Source organism: Triticum dicoccoides, chromosome 2B (genome assembly GCF_002162155.2).
Source record: "Triticum dicoccoides isolate Atlit2015 ecotype Zavitan chromosome 2B, WEW_v2.0, whole genome shotgun sequence".
Lineage (NCBI taxonomy): Eukaryota > Viridiplantae > Streptophyta > Magnoliopsida > Poales > Poaceae > Triticum > Triticum dicoccoides.
This window is the reverse complement of record NC_041383.1, coordinates 824,384,062-824,398,648: the sequence shown is the minus strand read 5'-3', so window position 1 is coordinate 824,398,648 and position 14,587 is coordinate 824,384,062.

Genomic DNA, 14,587 nt, shown 5'->3' with positions numbered 1-14,587 from the left:
AAGATTTCTTGTCCTTTCCTTGTATGTGAAGTCCAGCTGCCTCGTAAATAGATGAAGGGTGTTGGCCGAGTGGACGACACACAATTAGAAAACACATATAATACTTTTTTATTTTACTTGTTTGCCTTTACTCTAGTTTTCTTATTCCTCATTCTTCGTTGTTCTTTGTGTTCAGCGCCACGATCCATGCGGCCAGAGGGGCGTCCAGGTCGACCTATGGCTATCCACAGCTACCGAGCACCCTCACGTGGTCCCTTTTACCCGTCTGGGATTTCGGGTCTCTTAAAAGACATCACAGCATGTGTTGTGCAGCGGTTCCGTGTCAAGATCCTCTGATGATGTTATTCTGTGTATCATGCTCGATGTCAGGGGTACACGGTGAAGTTTTTGTGTGCAAACAATAGGTTGACATTTTCTTCCATTTAATAAAATTATTACAACAATTACATTGTTGATTATACGAGTAAATTAAATAATTAGTAAGCAAATTGCCTTCATAGACTTTCCGATACATTTTGGTAAAATGAGTCAGTTCTTGTACGTTTCTAGATGGGACGTCATTTTAGACTCGGTTTGTGGATGCTCTTTGGCAAACATGATGCTCACTTTATGCTCCCTCTGTTCGGTTCTTTCTAGAAGTCAGATTTTACAAATTTTAATCAAGTTTATAGAGGAAACTATTTATATCTAATATACTATGTCTAGCAATGTATAGAATGTCATGTATTTTGTTATTCTAGATGTAGTAGTAGCAGTAGACCAAGAGCATCCTATATAGTGGTGCAAATAACCTCTGTTTTACCAGCAGGAGACCCGGAGCAGTCAACTCAACATCCACATTTAAAGGGTCACCCCTTCAGCAATGAGAATACCCACAATATAAATAACATAATAGAGGGAAAATCATTATGCATGTTTGCATGTTGAGGTGTTCTTTTTCCATGCATGTCGCATACTGAGGTGATGCACTTGCATGTCGCGAGAAATAGGCTAGTGGGGGACTAGGTATTAAGATATAGAATATATGAATATTAAACATGTCGCGAGAAATAGGCTAGTGATGCACTTCCATTCCCTTACTTATTTGAGGAGAAATGAAGTTAGCTAGTGATCTGCTAAAATTTGTACAGACAAGCATAGATAGAGCAAGAAACGGGGGCAAGATATAACAAAATTAAGTTTAGTAAGGCAAGCGACATGCATATTTACTTCTATCTCAGAAGCCACTATACCATCAATCTTGCTTCCGCATTGACGTTTCCAGAAGGCGTATTCCATGGCGGGAAGTCACAGCTTGGCAACCAGGGCCCGCCTATAAGTTAGGAAAATGCGAAAATGCCTTGGGCCCCAAGAGAAGGAGGGTACAAAATACAAAATATATACTGGTAATCACTATATGATTATCTATCGTTGACAAAATATTGAAGATGTTCAAAAAACACTATTGGTAAGGGCAAGTCCACTCCACATACCAATAGCATGTATTAATGAAAAAAAACACCAATTTAACCGCAATAGTTCGGTTGTGAGAGACAAAGAGGAGCTTTTGTATGGAGCCTATCAATAATCAATTTAATGTACGTGAAAGTAAATTTGAGACCATTTTTATGTTAGTTGTTAATTATTATACACAATGTATTTTATTCCCAGTAAAAACATGCACATTTCAACATTTCACTGAACCCAAATTCCAAGACCTATTTACCAATGGCACAATTTATACCCCAAAAGTTTGTGTAAAAATAATTACCTAATAGTAGTACACCAGAAACCACTACTAAGATATTTGATGGCTGATACGCTTTAGAGCTATAAACTGTATTGGTATTTAAATATATTGTGACACATGTATATAAACACAAATACATTCACATTCACTACATGATTCATGCAATACTCAAAATTCATTAAAACAACATTTTTATTACAATAAAAAAAATTGTGGAAAGAAATTTATCAATATATACATCGGAGCTACATTAAAATATTAGTAAATATTATTCACCAATGTTATTACATGGTTTATTATGCCAACTATGTAATGCAAATGACATTAATTAAGGGAGTACTATAATAAAAATTAATTTTTAAAAGTATAAATGTTTTGTATAAACATATTGGTATTTAAATATATTGGGACACATGTATATAAACACAAATACATTCATATACACTACATGATTTAGGCAATCCTCAAAATTCATTGAAACAAGTTTTTTATTACAACAACAAAAATTTGTGGAAAAAATTTATCAATATATACATCGGAACTACATTAAAAATATTAGTAAATATTATTCAACAATATTATTACATGGTTTATTATGCCAAATGACATTAATTAAGGGAATACTATAACAAAAATTAATTTTTAAAAGTTTAAATGTTTTGCATAAACATATTGGTTTTATTTCACTATGTTTTGTATAAATCCTGACACAAGCTCAGAATGCCAATTGTGGGAGAGATTATCATGAATGAAATATGGTGTGGTAACCACATTGATATTTTGTATACTTTAGAGTTTTCTGCTTAGTCAAATTGTAATTGCAGTTTTCTGCTCATGTTTAATTAGTAGTTTGGTAGAACGGCATGAAATATGGTGTGATAACCATCTACGTTAAGTTTAGAAACACATGTTTTCTTCATGCATACTTGTTCTATATGATACAAGTGTAATTGCTGAAAGGGTGTTCATACTGAATGTGACAAACATGATGAGTGTTTGCGTTTCTCATCAAAATTGGTAGAGTTGGCTATACACTAGCATCTCTCGCAGTTGTACGTATCGAAATACAAAAAAAAACTAAGTCCAGAAAACTTGTACAATTATCTACTATTATCAACATCTTCACTACAAAATACAAACGCCAGCTTATATTTTAGTATCATACCTTCCTAATCCCAGAGACAAACTACTTCTCTAACCCTGAAGATCAAATGCAAGTACTATCAAATATTCAGCTTGTTATTCAGATTAAACACATCGTAGTGGATACTGGAGTCATGATATTCATACCCATCTGCAAACTAAAAAATAAATAGGATTATATATCAGCAAGAAAGAGAACTGGGCGAAAGTTAATATATTTATTTGTATGAATGACATCTAATATGTGCTAAAAGCTAATAGTAATTTGAGAAACTTTTTTTCTCTTCCACTCACACCCAAACGTGTATATCCTTTCTTATGAGAAGGAGAAACAAAAACCTTGGAGTAAAAGTACAGCTGGCCATGCTTTCTAAACCAAAAAATAACATTCCAAATAAACACAATAAGGTGTACCAATATGCAACTCCTCCCAAGGTAAAATTGTTGGGAAATGTTGCATGAAAAAAAATCTACGCACATGCAAGATCTATCCATGGAGATGCATAGCAACGAGAGGGGGACAGTGTGTCGACGTACCCCCAGTAAGTGGAAGCATTTGCTAACGCGGTTGATGTAGTCGAACTTCTTCACGCTTCAGCCGATCAAGTACCAAACGTACGACACCTCCGTGTTTTGTACACGTCCAGCTCGGTGACGTCTTTCGCCTTCTTGATCCAGCACGACGGCGAGGTAGTGGATGAGTTCCGGCAGCACGATGGCATGGTGACGGTGATCGTGAAGTGCTCTCCGCAGGGCTTCACCTAAGCACTACGAAAATATGACCAGGGATGTGAATGGTGGACGGGGGCACCGCACACAGCTAGGCAATTATCTGTTTTTGTGCTAGGCGCCCTCCTCCCACATATATATAGGTGGGAGGAAGGGAGGAGCATCCTAGTGTTGGAAGTTTGCCCTAGAGGCTATAATAAAATGGTTATTATTATATTTCCTTGTTCACGATAATTGTCTGTTGTTCATGCTATAATTGTATTAACCGGAAACCGTAATACATGTGTGAATACATAGACCATAATATATCCCTAGTAAACCTCTAGTTGACTAGCTCGTTGATCAATAGATGGTTGTGGTTTCCTGACAATGGACATTTGATGTCGTTGATAACGGGATTACATTAGTTGGAGAATGATGTGATGGACAAGACCCAATCCTAAGCATAGCACAAGATCGTGTAGTTCGTTTGCTAAGAGCTTTTCTAATGTCAAGTATCATTTCCTAAGACCATGAGATTGTGCAACTCCCGGATACCGTAGGAATGCTTTGGGTGTGCCAAACGTCACAACGTAACTGGGTGGCTATAAAGGTGCACTACAGGTATCTCCGGAAGTGTCTGTTGGGTTGGCACGAATCGAGACTGGGATTTTTCACTCCGTATGACGGAGAAGTATCTCTGGGCCCACTCGGTAATGCATCATCATAATGAGCTCAATGTGACTAAGGAGTTAGTCACGGGATCATGCGTTACGGAACGAGTAAAGAGACTTGCCGGTAACGAGATTGAACGAGGTATGGGGATACCGACGATCGAATCTCGGGCAAGTCACATACCGGTGGACAAAGGGAATTGTATACGGGATTGATTGAATCCCCGACATCGTGGTCCATCCGATGAGATCATCGTGGAACATGTGGGATACAACATGGGTATCCAGATCCCGCTATTGGTTATTGGCCGGAGAGATGTCTCGGTCATGTCTGCATGGTTCCCGAACCTGTAGGGTCTACACACTTAATGTTCGGCGATGCTAGAGTTGTTATGGGGAATAGTATGTGGTTGCCGAAGATTGTTCGGAGTACCGTATGAGATCCCGGACGTCACGAGGAGTTTCGGAATGGTCCGAGGGTAAAGATTTATATATGGGAAGTCTAGTTTCAGTCACGGAATGGTTTCAGGGGTTGTCGATATTGTGCCGGGACCCCCGAAAGGTGTCCGGAGGTCCATCGGGTGGGGCCACCTGCCCCAAGGGACTTAATGTGCTGAAAAAGGGTGGGAACCAGCCCCAAGTGGGCTGGTGCGCCCCCCCAAGGGCCCAAAGCACCTAGGGGTGGAAACCGTAGGGGGTGGGGGGCCCTCCCACCAAACTTGGGGGGTAAGTCCCCCCCTTGATGGGATCTAAGGGGGCCGCCCTCCTCTCCCCTTCCCCTATAAATAGTGGGGGTGGGAGGGTTGCTGCACCCTCCCCCTGGCGCAGCCCCTCCCTCCTCCAATACCTCCGCCTCCTCCGTAGAGCTTGGCGAAGCCCTGCAGAAAAACCACAAGCTCCACCACCACGCCGTCGTGCTGCCGGAGCTCTCCCTCAACTTTTCCTCTCCCCTTGCTGGATCAAGAAGGAGGATACGTCCCCGGGCTGTACGTGTGTTGAACGCGGTGGCGCCGTCCGTTCGGTGCTAGATCGGATCTTCTATGATTTGAATCGCCGCGAGTACGACTCCATCAACGCGTTCTTGTAAAGCTTTCGCTTAGCGATCTTCAAGAGGTATGAAGATGCACTCCCTCTCTCTCTCTCTCTCGTTGCTAGCATCTCCTAGATTGATCTTGGTGACACGTAGCAAAATTTTGAATTATTGCTATGTTCCCCAACAGTGGCATCATGAGCTAGGTCTATGCGTAGATTCTATGCACGAGTAGAACACAAGTAGTTGTGGACGATTGTTTGTTCAATTTGCTTACCATTACTAGTCCTATCTTGATTTGGCGGCATTGTGGGATGAAGCAGCCCGGACCGACCTTACAGGTACGCTTATGTGAGACAGGTTCCACCGACTGACATGCACTTGTTGCATAAGGTGGCTAGCGGGTGTCTGTCTCTCCCACTTTAGTCGGATCGGATTCGATGAAAAGGGTCCTTATGAAGGGTAAATAGAAATTGGCATATCACCGTTGTGGCTTTTGCGTAGGTAAGAAAAGTTCTTGCTAGAAACCCATAACAGCCACGAAAAACATGCAACAATAATTAGAGGACGTCTAACTTGTTTTTGCAGGGTATGCTATGTGATGTGATTGGCCAAAAGGATGTGATGAATGATATATGTGATGTATGTGATTGATCATGTTCTTGTAATAGGAATCACGACTTGCATGTCGATGAGTATGACAACCGGCACGAGCCATAGGAGTTGTCTTAATTTATTTTATGACCTGCGTGTCAATGAAAACGCCATGTAATTACTTTACTTTATTGCTAACTGTTAGCGATAGTAGTAGAAGTAATAGTTGGCAAGACAACTTCATGAAGACACGATGATGGAGATCATGATGATGGAGATCATGGTGTCATGCCGGTGATGAAGGTGATCATGCCGCGCCTCAAAGATGGAGATCAAAGGCGCAAGATGATATTGGCCATATCCTGTCACTTTATTATTTGCATGTGATGTTTGTCATGTTTACATCTTATTTGCTTAGAACGACGGTAGCATAAATAGGATGACCCCTCACTAAAATTTCAAGAGATGTCTTCCCCCTAACTGTGCACCGTTGCGAAAGTTTGTTGTTTCAAAGCACCACGTGATGATCGAGTGTGATGGATTCTAACGTTCGCATACAACGGGTGTAAGCCAGATTTACACATGCAAAACACTTAGGTTGACTTGACGAGCCTAGCATGTACAGACATGGCCTCGGAACACGAGAGACCGAAAGGTCGAACATGAGTCGTATAGTAGATACGATCAACATGGAGATGTTCACCGGTGATGACTAGTCCGTCTCACATGATGATCAGACACGGCCTAGTTGACTCGGATCATGTATCACTTAGATAACTAGAGGGATGTCTATTGGAGTGGGAGTTCATTAAATAATTTGATTAGATGAACTTAATTATCATGAACATAGTCTAAAATATCTTTACAATATGTATTGTATATGAAATGGCCCATGCGAATGTTGCCCTCAACTTCAACGCATTCCTAGAGAAAACCAAGCTGAAAGACAATGGCACCAACTATACGGATTGGGTCCGAAACTTGAGGATCATCCTCATAGCTGCCAAGAAAGCATATGTCCTTGAAGCACCGCTAGGTGACGCACACATTTTCCCAGCAACTCAAGACGTTATGAATGCCTGGCAGTCGCGTAGTGATGATTACTCCCTCGTTCAGTGCAGCATGCTTTACAGCTTAGAACCGGGGCTCCAAATGTTTTTTGAGCAGCACAGAGCATATGATATGTTCCAAGAGCTGAAAATGGTTTTCCAAGCTCATGCCCGGGTCGAGAGATATGAAGTCTCCGACAAGTTCTATAGTTGTAAGATGTAGGAAAACAGTTCTGTCAGCGAGCATATACTCAAAATGTCTGGGTTGCACAACCATTTGTCTCAGCTGGGAGTTAAACTTCCAGATGACTCGGTCATTGACAAGATCCTCCAGTCACTCCCACCTAGCTACAAGAGCTTTGTGATGAACTACAATATGCAAGGGATGGAGAAGTCCATTCCTAAGTTATATTCAATGCTGAAATCAGCGGAGGTGGAAATAAAAAAGGAACATCAAGTGTTGATGGTGAATAAGACCACTAGTTTCAAGAAAGGCAAGGGTAAAAAGAACTTCAAGAAGGACGGCAAGGGAGTTGCCACGCCCGGTAAATCAGTTGCCGGGAAGAAGCCAAACAATGGATCCAAGCCTGAGACTCAGTGCTTTTATTGCAAGGGAAATGGTCACTAGAAGCGGAACTGCCCCAAGTACTTAGCGGATAAGAAGGCCTGTGATACGTCTCCAACGTATCTATAATTTTTGATTGTTCCATGCTATTATATTACCTGTTTTGGATGTTTATGGGCTCTACTTTACACTTTTATATCATTTTTGGGACTAACCTACTAACCGGAGGCCCAGCCCGAATTGCTGTTTTTTTTGCCTATTTCAGTATGTCGAAGGAAAGGAATATCAAACGGAGTCCAAACAGAATGAAACCTTAGGGAGCGATCTTTTTGAAACAAACGCAATCCAGGAGACTTGGAGTGGACGTCAAGAAGCAGCCGAGGCGGCCACGAGGGTGGCCGGCGCACCCAGTAAGGGTGGGCGCGCCCCCCTGCCTCGTGGGCCCCTCGTGGCTCCCCTGACTGACTTCCTTCGCCTATATATATCTTTGTACCCCGAAACCATCCAGGAGCACCACGAAAAACTATTTCCACCACCACAACCTTCTGTATCCGTGAGATCCCATCTTGGAGCCTTCACCGGCGCTCTGTCGAAGGGGGAATCGACCATAGAGGGCCTCTCCATCACCACCAAGGTCTCTCCGATGAGTTGTGAGTAGTTTACCACAGACCTTCAGGTCCATAGTTATTAGCTAGATGGCTTATTCTATCTCTTTGATTCTCAATACAAAGTTCTCCTTCCTCTTCTTTGAGATCTACTTGATGTAACTCTTTTTGCGGTGTGTTTGTCGAGATCCGAGGAATTGTGGGTTTATGATCAAATTTATATATGCAAAATATTTAAATCTCCTCTGAATTCTTTTATGTATGATTGGTTATCTTTGCAAGTCTCTTCGAATTATCAGTTTGGTTTGGCCTACTAGATTGATCTTTCTTGCCATGGGAGAAGTGCTTAGCTTTCGGTTCAATCTTGCGGTGTCCTTTCCCAGTGACAGCATGGGCAGCAAGGCACGTATTGTATTGTTGCCATCGAGGATAAAAAGATGGGGTTTATATCATATTGCATGAGTTTATCCCTCCACATCATGTCATCTTGCTTAATGTGTTACTCTATTGTTATTAACTTAATACTCTAGATGCAGGCATGAGTCGGTCGATGTGTGGAGTAATAGTAGTAGATGCAGGCAGGAGTCGGTCTAGTTGTTGCGGACGTGATGCCTATATACATGATCATGCCTAGATAATCTCATAACTATGCACTTTTCTATCAATTGCTCGACAGTAATTTGTTCACCCACCGTAATAATTGTGCTATCTTGAGAGAAGCCACTAGTGAAACCTATGGCCCCCGGTTCTATCTTTTATCTTATAAGTTTTCCATCTACTTTCATTTGCATCTTTTACTTTCCAATCTATATCATAAAAATACCAAAAACATTTATTTTATCATATTATCTCTATCAGATCTCACTTTCACAAGTTATCGTGAAGGGATTGACAACCCCTTTATCGCGTTGGTTGCGAGGTTCTTGTTTGTTTGTGTAGGTGCGTGGGAATTTTGAGGAGCCTCCTACTGGATTGATACCTTGGTCCTCAAAACTGAGGGAAATACTTACTCTACTTTGCTGCTTCACCCTTTCCTCTTCAAGGAAAAAACCAACACATGCTCAAGAGGTAGCAAGAAGGATTTCTGGCGCCGTTGCCGGGGAGGTCTTCGCTCAAGTCAGGACATACGAAGTACCCATCACAAACTCATATCCCTCGCATTTACATTATTTGCCATTTGCCTCTCGTTTTCCTCTCCCCCACTTCACCCTTGCCGTTTTATTCGCCCTCTCTTTCCCATTCTCCTCTCTCTTTCGCTTGTCTTTTGTGTGCTCATGTGTTAGTTGTTTATCTCACTATCATGGCTAGTCCTCCTATCATCATTAATACTCCCGATCATGAAGTTCTTAATTTTAAACAAAGGGAGGGAGAAAATCTAAAAGATGCTTGGCATATAATTTGCAATGCTCAAAATAGATCTACTAGGAAGCAATCTACTTCCGTTCTTCTTCGCAATTTTTATGTAGGCATTACTCCTTGGAATAGATACATTCTTGACACCATTACCGGAGGGAATTTCTTAGGTAGCCATACTTTTGATGCTTACAATGCCATGACAGATTTGTTCGGTCTACCGCCTCTTTTAGTTAACGAAACAATTTTAACTTTAGAACATGTGATGCAAAGGCTTGAAATCATTGAAAATAAAGTGGCTACTGTAGAGTTAATTGAAAATTTGGATAAAAATATCCACAACCAAATTACTCAATACGGATCGAAGGTTGGAGTTACTTTGAAAAGTTTTAAAGAGAAGGAACCTATAGTCAATAAATGGATAAATCAAGATTTGACAAGAATCGGTAAATTTGAGGATATTATTACTAATTTAGGGTCTGCCTTCTCATCCATGAAAAATACTCCAACTCCTCCTACCAAAGTTGCTAAATTAATGTATATTCCTAAAAATAAGGGTGAATCTTCTAGTAAGGAAAATGCGGATCTCAAATCAATAAGCATTATTTCCAATTTCTTTGCTCTTATTAAGGAACCTTTTGCTACAAACGATTATCTTGATTTTTTGCCTAAGAGTTTAATCATTACCATAAAGAAAGAAACCTCTATGGGTTATAAGTGCTCTATTGAAGAATTGAATGCCAAAGATAGCAATACTTAGTTCTATCCTTGCGTTTATGCCTAGCTAGGGGCGTTAAACTATAGCGCTTGTTGGGAGGCAACCCAATTTTATTTTTGTTCCTTGATTTTTGTTCCTGTTTAGTAATAAATAATTTATTTAGTCTCTGGTTAGATGTGTTTTTTTGTTTAATTAGTGTTTGTGCCAAGTAGAACCTAAACTCAAATATTTGTCTCTGTGATCGAATCGTATAAACTTTATTTTCTTGTTACGATGATTTTCCACTTCACTCTGAAATTCTTTGAACTTTTCAAATGTTTCAGACTTATGTTTCATCAAGTAGATATACCCATATCTGCTCAAATCATCTGTGAAGGTCAGAAAATAGCGATACCCGCCGTGAGCCTCAACACTCATCAAACCGCATACATCAGTATGTATTACTTCCAACAAGTCAGTTGCTCGCTCCATTGTTCCGGAGAACGGAGTCTTAGTCATCTTGCCCATCAGGCATGGTTCGCAAGCATCAAGTGATTCATAATCAAGTGATTCCAAAAGCCCATCAGCATGGAGTTTCTTCATGTGCTTTACACCAATATGACCTAAACGACAGTGCCACAAATAAGTTGCACTATCATTATTAACTTTGCATCTTTTGTCTTCAATATTATGAATATGTGTATCACTACGATCGAGATTCAATAAACCATTTATATTGAGTGTATGACCATAGAAGGTTTTATTCATGTAAACAGAACAACAATTATTCTTTGAATGAATAATTTTATTGCAATAAACATGATCCAATCATATTCATGCTCAACGCAAACACCAAATAACATTTATTTTAGGTTCAACACTAATCCCGAAGGAAAAGGGAGTGTGCGATGGTGATTTTATCGACCTTGGAATCACTTCCAACACACATCATCACCTCGCCCTTAACTAGTCTCTGTTTATTTTGCAGCTCCCGTTTCGAGTTACTAATCTTAGCAATTGAACTAGTATCAAATTCTGAGGGGTTGCTATAAACACTAGTAAAGTACACATCAATAAGATGTATATCAAATATACCTTTGTTCACTTTGCCATCCTTCTTATCCGCCAAATACTTGGGGCAGTTCCGCTTCCGGTGACCAGTCCCTTTGAAGTAGAAGCACTTAGTCTCAGGCTTAGGTCCAGACTTGGGCTTCTTCACTTGAGCAGCAACTTGCTTTCCGTTCTTTTTGAAGTTCCCCTTCTTCCCTTTGCCCTTTTCTTGAAACTAGTGGTCTTGTCAACCATCAACACTTGATGCTTTTCTTGATTTCTACCTCCATCGATTTCAGCATCACGAAGAGCTTGGGAATCGTTTCCGTTATCCCTTGCATATTATAGTTCATCACAAAGTTCTAGTAACTTGGTGATAGTGACTAGAGAACTCTGTCAATTACTTTCTTATCTGCATGATTAACTCCCACTTGATTCAAGTGATTGTGGTACTCAGACATTCTGAGCACATGCTCACTAGCAGAGCTATTGTCCTCCATCTTGTAGGGAAAGTACTTGTCAGAGGTCGCATACCTCTCGGCACATGCATGAGTATGAAATACCAATTTCAACTCTTGGACCATCTTATATGCTCCATGGTATTCAAAACATTTTTGAAGTCCCGGTTCTAAGACGTAAAGCATGGTGCACTAAACTATCAAGTAGTCATCATACTTTGCTCTGCCAGACGTTCATAGCATCTGGCGTTGCTCCTACAGCGGGTTTGGCACCTAGTGGTGCTTCCAGGACGTAATTCTTCTGTGCAGCAATGAGGATAATCCTAAAGTTACGGACCCAGTCTGTGTAGTTGCTACCATCATCTTTCAACTTAGCTTTCTCTAGGAACGCATTAAAATTCAACGGAACAACAGCACGGGCCATCTATCTACAACTAGATATACATGCAGAATACTATCAGGTACTAAGTTCATGATAAATTAAAGTTCAATTAATCATATTACTAAAGAACTCGCACTTAGATAGACATCCCTCTAATCATCTAAGTGATCACGTGATCCAAATCAACTAAACCATGTCCGATCATCACATGAGATGAAGTAGTTTTCAATGGTGAACATCACTATGTTTATCATATCTACTATATGATTCACGCTCGACCTTTTGGACTCAGTGTTCTGAGGCCATATCTGCATATGCTAGGCTCGTCAAGTTTAACCCGAGTATTCTGCGTGTGCAAAACTGGCTTGCACCCGCTGTATGTGAACGTAGAGCTTATCACACCCGATCATCATGTGGTGTCTCGGCACGACGAACTTTCGCAACGGTGCATACTCAGGGAGAACACTTGTACCTTGAAATTTAGTGAGAGATCATCTTATAATGCTACCGTCGAACTAAGCAAAATAAGATGCATAAAGGATAAACATCACATGCAATCAATATAAGTGATATGATATGGCCATCATTATCTTGTGCCTTTGATCTCCATCTCCAAAGCACCGTCATGATCACCATCATCATCGGCACGACACCTTGGTCTCCATCGTAGCATCGTTGTCGTCTCACCAAATATTGCTTCTACGACTATCGCTACCGCTTAGTGATAAAGTAAAGCAATTACATGACAATTGCATTTCATACAATAAAGCGACAACCATATGGCTCCTGCCAATTGCCGATAACTCTGTTACAAAACATGATCATCTCATACAATAAAATTTAGCATCATGTCTTGACCATATCACATCACAGCATGCCCTGCAAAAACAAGTTAGACGTCCTCTACTTTGTTGCTGCAAGTTTTACGTGGCTACTACGGGCTGAGCAAGAACAGTTCTTACCTATGCATCAAAACCACAATGATATTTTGTCAAGTATGTGATGTTTTAACCTTCACAAGGACCGGGCGTAGCCACACTCGATTCAACTAAAGTTGGAGAAACTGACACCCGCCAGCCACCTGTGTGCGAAGCACGTTGGTAGAACTAGTCTCGCGTAAGCGTACGCGTAATGTCGGTCCGGGCCGCTTCATCCAACAATACCGCCGAATCAAAGTATGGCATGCTGGCAAGCAGTATGACTAGTATCTCCCACAACTCACTTGTGTTCTACTTGTGCATATAACATCTACGCATAAACCTGGCTCGGATGCCACTGTTGTGGAACGTAGTAATTTCAAAAAAAAATCTTACGCACACGCAAGATCATGGTGATGCATAGCAACGAGTGGGGAGAGTGTTGTCCACGTACCCTCGTAGACCGAAAGCGTAAGCGTTATGACAACGCGGTTGATGTAGTCGTACGTCTTCACGATCGACCGATCCTAGTACAGAACGTACGACACCTTCGCGATCTGCACACGTTCAGCTCGGAGACGTCCCGCGAACTCACGATCCAGTAGAGCTTTGAGAGAGAGCTTCGTCAGCACGACGGCGTGATGACGGTGATGATGAAGCTACCGGCACAGTGCTTCACCTAAGCACTACGACGATATGACCGAGGTGGATTATGGTGGAGGGGGGCACCGCACACGGCTAAGGGATCAATGATCAACTTGTGTGTCTATGGGGTGCCCTCCTCCCCCATATATAAAGGTGTGGAGGAGGGGGAGGAGGCCGGCCTCCTAGGCGCGCCCCAATGGGAGTCCTACTCCCACCGGGAGTAGGATTCCCCCCTTCCATGAGTAGGAGTAGGAGAGAAGGAAGGAGGAGAGGGGGGAAGGAAAAGGGGGGGCACCGCCCCCCGCCCTTCCTAGTCCAATTCGGACTAGAGGGAGAGGGGGCGCGCGGCCTGCCCTGGCCGCCCCTCCCACCAAGGCCCGTAAGGCCCATTACACTCCCCGAGGGGTTCCGGTAACCCCCCGGTACTCCGGTTTTTCTCCGAGATCATCCGAAACCTTTCCGGTGTCTGAACATAGCCGTCCAATATATCAATCTTTATGTCTCGACCATTTCGAGACTCCTCGTCATGTCCGTGATCATATTCTGGACTACGAACTACCTTAGGTACATCAAAACACATAAACTCATAATACCAATCGTCACCGTACGTTAAGCGTGCGGACCCTACGGGTTCGAGAACTATGTAGACATGACCGAGACACGTCTCCGATCAATAACCAATAGCGGAACCTAGATGCTCATATTGGCTCCGACATATTCTACGAAGATCTTTATCGGTCAAACCGCATAACAACATACATTGTTCCCTTTGTCATCGGTATGTTACTTAACCGAGATTCGATCGTCGGTATCTCAATACCTAGTTCAATCTCATTACTGGCAATTCTCTTTACTCGTTCTGTAATGCATCATCCCGCAACTAACTCATTAGTCACATTGCTTGCAAGGCTTATAGTGATGTGCATTACCGAGAGGGCCCAGAGATACCTCTCCGATAATCGGAGTGACAAACCCTAATCTCGATCTA